Here is a 4560-nt window from a genome sequence, read left to right on the forward strand (position 1 = left end):
TTCTACTCTATATGGGTTTGGACTAAAAAATTTCAGAAAGACAAAAAAATCTTTTACAAAACAAGTTTACAAAGTTAAATATCCATACAACTTTATGTATCATGAGTCTTCTTTTAACCTGTTAATTATTTTATTTCTAATAATATATTTTTAAATAATATTAAAAAATTATCTGACTAAGCTCTCATAATGTATTTTTGAATTAAATTATGCAATTATATTAATATTTAGTTTTTTTTTAATTTTATAAAATTGTGTATTTTTTATTTTTGATATACAAAAATGTTTATATTATATATATTAGTAATGTTTTATAAAAATAATAACTTATTTGTTTTTTAAAGAATAATTCTTCTGAGAATTTTTTTTTAAAACTTGTGCAAAATAATTATAACACTTTTTTCTATCAAAATTACCTTTGTTTTATTAGATAATAAAAAATTACTTTTGTGCAATAAAACTTTTAAACTATAATTTTTCTTAGGTATTCAACATTGCAGAAAGATGTTTAGAGTGAAGGGATAAAAAGATACTAGTAAAATATCATACGAAACATAGAAATTACTGAAGAGAGATTGCAAAACAAACGAAAGGAATAAATAAAAATACATTAAAAATGAACTAATTTAGTTTTGGGGACGAACCCCACCCTAAGCTTGCACCAACCCACTTTACATAGAACTTTGGGGTTGCAACTTTTAAAAAGCCCCTATTATGCGGGCTAGAAAAATAAGGCTTGGTTTTAGAAGAGACTCATTTAAGCTCAAATAACTGCTCTAATTATGATAAAAAAAGTTTATAACACCAAGGGACTCGTTTAAATAAAAGTTCATACAACCAAAATCCTTCTCACAGGTTAGCTTAAAACTAATTCATGAATAATATTTAAAATAAATTTTTTTCTTTGAAAACCAAGATGAAAAAATATATTTATTTAATTTATTATATATATATATAATTCAAATTGAAACCCAAGTTCTTATTAGCAAAGTTAAGTTAAGTGAGGCCATGCGAAGTTGTATCTAGTTTGTCCAAATTAGACCAAGTCCAATCAGACCCATGTTAGGTTAACATGGATAGGGTGCAAATTTAGACAAGGATAGAGTTGTGCCATATCAAGTTAGGTCAAATTCAATTTGAACCAAGTCAATCTAAGATGGGTCCAATTTAAGTCTAGCCAGACCCATATTAATCCAAGTTAAGCTGAGCCTATTTTGGACAAAGTCAAGTCGAGCTAAGTCCAACCTAGGACAATATGGGTAAGGCCTATCAGACTCATGTTAAGTTAGAAGAGGTTGAAACCATGTTAAGATGGTTCCAAGCTAGTTTAAGTTGGGATTAGATTGAGTTAAGTTCATATGAGTCTAAGACAAGTTGAGCTTAGGTCATACTAAGTTGGATTAAGTCCAATTTCTATTGAGTCAGGTCGAGTTTGACGTAGTCAAATCCAATTAGGGCCAATTTAGGTCAGGTTGAGATGAGTTTGATTCAAATCAGGTTGGAACCATGTTGGGCCAAGTTGGTCAGCCTAAGTAAATTTGAGTCAATCTAGACACATTTTAAGCTTAGATGTATAAGATCTAGGTTAGGCTTAGTCAGACACAAGTCATTATAGGTAAGGTTGGGTTGGGTACAAGTCAAGTTAGGTAAGGTCAGGTTATGTCAAGTTGGTTTGATAGAAATGGATTGCAAGATGACTTAAGTTTAGGTTAGGCCAAGTTGGGTCGAGTCAGATTAAGCCAAAATATGTTGAGTTCAAACAAGCTCTGATCAATTGGGTTGGACCCATGTTTTTCCAAATTGGGTTGGATTCAAGTCAAGCTGAGTTAGGCCTAGTTCATGTCATGTAAAGTTTTTCAAGCCTAGGTAATGTTGGGTTAAGTCAACTATGTATCAAATTGAGTTGAGATATGCCTCGGCTTGGCCAAATCTAGATTAAGCCATGTAAGGTTGTGTTGAAATGACTCTGACCTATATGTTAAGAAATTTTGGATCAGACTCAAGTAAGGTCAAACCATGCTAAATGTAGGTTAGGTTCGATTAAACCTAGTTCATACAAAAGTAGTTCGAATATGTCCTAATTTAGATTAGAAAATTTGGATCCAAACAAGGTTAAACTAGGTTGGGTCAAGATTAGTCTAAATTAGAATAGAACGAGTTCATATTAAGAAACTATTTATATTACAAAAACAGAAAAGAAAATATATTTATTAGAATTATATAAATAATCGTGAATATAAAGATTATTTAAAAATTATAAGAACAAAAACGATAAACTTTATACATTACAAACAGAAAACACAACCTAATTCTAAAACATTAATTATTTGGGGTAAAAAAAACTAAACATCAAAGATGTGAAAAAAAGCTAGTTTAAGAAGGGAAGAGAAAGAAAAGAAAAAGGAGAAAACGAGCTTACACTTTTCGTGATAACTTTTTTAGGTTATATCTATGAAATATATTTACATTTTTTTAATTTAAAAAAATTATTTTGAAAATAAATTTTAAATATACGTTAAGCTTAATATTTTCTTTCATTAATCACTAATTTATGAAATTAAGAAAAACAACTTAATGACCTAAAAAGTTAGTGAAGTGGTACCTAAAAGGAAGAATTAAAGATAAGTTAAAGCAAGGTGCTTAATATAAATAAGTTTTTCTCGTTTACTTAGTTGTTCAACACACTTTCACTTTTTCATTAAAGTTGTTAGACCAATAAACTCACTTTCTAAAATCAGAGGAAATTATGGGTTATGACTTTAACATTTCTTCGTTATGGTTGCTTTGTTAGTTGCCATCATTTAATATATATTTACAAATTGACATGGAATTCACCCTTATCTCATACTTTTTGACTTAAAATTAAAGATGAAACTAGCGGATGATGACTATAACTGAGTCAACACAATTTGTGTTCTTCTAATTCTTTTTTATGATGGTATATGTATAATTTAATGTAATTCTTTATTATTATTTTTTTATCTTTAAGTGTTATGAAATTATATATTTAAAATTTGTTCATCTTGTTACAATAATTTTAAGTTTGTATTTGTGAAAGCGAAATAATTCTATGCGTATTATTTTGTATATAAATATTCATGTTAATTGTGTGATGCATATATTTTTACATTTTTATATTAAATCAAATGAATATTTTTTTATCAATAACAAAGAAAATATATGATGGTATAATGGGTAAAACAAATAAGTTGCAAATTTAAGCTCTGTTTATGTATGTTTATTTGTTAAATATAAATTAATCATAAAACTAACATTAAAAGCGCCCATGGCCTAATGGATAAGGCGCTTGACTTCTAATCAAGCGATTGTGGGTTCGAGTCCCACTGGGCGTGTTTCTGTATTGTTTTTTTTTTCTAAACGAACAAATTTCTCCTTTTCATAATTCACGTACGTATTATTCATTCTAATTATTATCATGCCTTTCAAGACACTCTCTACGCATACTCCAACAGGTAGTTTTACAGAGACTCTATCATCACTAGTACCATTGACTTCATTTTTGGAAATGTCGTTGTTGTGTTCCAAAAGTGTAACCTGGTGGCCTGAAAGTCCATGAGTAACCAAAAGAATATGGTGATAGCTTAAGGAAGAGAAGATCCAAACCAAAATACAGAAACTTCAATTCAACAATGTAACCTAACACCGAGTTCAGATCTTAAGACTGCTGTAAGTTCCATCAAAACTTATCTGGATCGACCTTAGAAGAAGTATTCCAGGACTATTGTGATGTAATCGTCGATAGAAAACCATATTGACCCAACAGGATGGGCAAAGTGGGATGCCTAGAACTCTATGAATTCGTTATTTATTGCGTCTTTAATCTCGAACCCAATTTGATTTTGATAAATCCTAATTTGGTGGTGCTTAATTTCATATTTCAGAAACTTTTTGGATTTCATGAACCCTAACTTCATGGTAAACCCTGAGCATTAATCGATAGGGTTAAAGATGATAAAGGTAAGGTTGAAGATGAATCCTAATTTGGGTTTCAATTCTCAGAAAACTTTTTTTTTTTAGAGATTGGGGAAGTGGTTTAACCTTTAAAATATTTATCTCACCCTAAAAATAATTAAAACATTAATTTAAACAAATATTAATTCATATTTTATTATTTAAGTATAAATTATTGTTATTATTAATTAGTATGTAAAATATGATATAAGAAAGAAAACAAAAGAAAAAAAAACTCAATAGGAGTGAATCTTTGCTCTACTTATAACCAGGTGTAATGGAGAATCGAAATTAATTAGGTGTAAAACACTCATGTATTGTCACAATTCATATATTTTATATATCATTATTTAGAAAAAAAGAAAGTTCAATTAATACTTGGGAGTACATATGTTACCACAACATGCATCCTTAAGACCTTAAAGTTAAAATGACAATACATCCAATTAGCCAACTCTCTGTACACATTATCCTAAATTCTGATTAAATTACGAAATTTAATTGTCATATTTCTGAACATGCTTGAATACAACTTTGCAGTCATGAGAAAGACAAAGAAAGACTTTATTGTCCATCATTTCATTTTAT

The 4560-nt window shown here is 28.8% G+C and overlaps 1 non-coding gene across 1 annotated transcript; it reads left to right on the top strand.

Annotated features, from left to right (window-relative positions):
* Positions 1 to 3280: 3280 nt before the first annotated feature.
* Positions 3281 to 3353, top strand: TRNAR-UCU (transfer RNA arginine (anticodon UCU)). The gene has a single exon. It is a non-coding gene; the product is annotated as a tRNA-Arg (tRNA).
* The last annotated feature ends 1207 nt before the right edge of the window (positions 3354 to 4560 follow it).

This window comes from Vigna umbellata, chromosome 3, assembly GCF_029865625.1.
Source record: "Vigna umbellata cultivar VRB3 chromosome 3, Vumbellata_1.0, whole genome shotgun sequence".
NCBI classification, from domain to species: domain Eukaryota; kingdom Viridiplantae; phylum Streptophyta; class Magnoliopsida; order Fabales; family Fabaceae; genus Vigna; species Vigna umbellata.